The sequence below is a fragment of the Eimeria mitis genome, genomic scaffold, assembly GCF_000499745.2.
Source record: "Eimeria mitis Houghton genomic scaffold, Emh_scaff1223, whole genome shotgun sequence".
Taxonomy (NCBI): domain Eukaryota; phylum Apicomplexa; class Conoidasida; order Eucoccidiorida; family Eimeriidae; genus Eimeria; species Eimeria mitis.
Genome location: NW_013568299.1, coordinates 8,854 through 9,241, shown reverse-complemented (window position 1 = coordinate 9,241; position 388 = coordinate 8,854).

The window sequence follows — 388 nt, the reverse complement described above, 5'->3', positions numbered from 1 at the left end:
AACCCTAGGCCCTAGACCCCCGAGGGTCCCCACAAGGCTGGGTTTAGGCCGCGAGAACAAACCACCCGCCTCCCAGTTTCTCTAGGGTTTAGGGTTTAGGGTTTAGGGTTTAGGGTTTGACGGCCTTGAGTAGGCCGCGCTGCTGATGAGGGAATGCGATGACGAGGGTTTAGGGTTTAGCTGGGCAAAAGTTTATTGTAAACCCTAAACCCTAAACCCTCGATTCCTAAACCCTAAACCCTAAACCCTCCACACTAAACCCTAAACCCTAAACCCTCGTTGTGTGCTGCTTTGTCTGTGTCTCTCTTTCGCTCTACCTCTAGGCCTTCACTTCTGTTTCAGATAGAAGAATTAAATAAAAAATAAAAATAAAAAAAGAAAAAAAAAG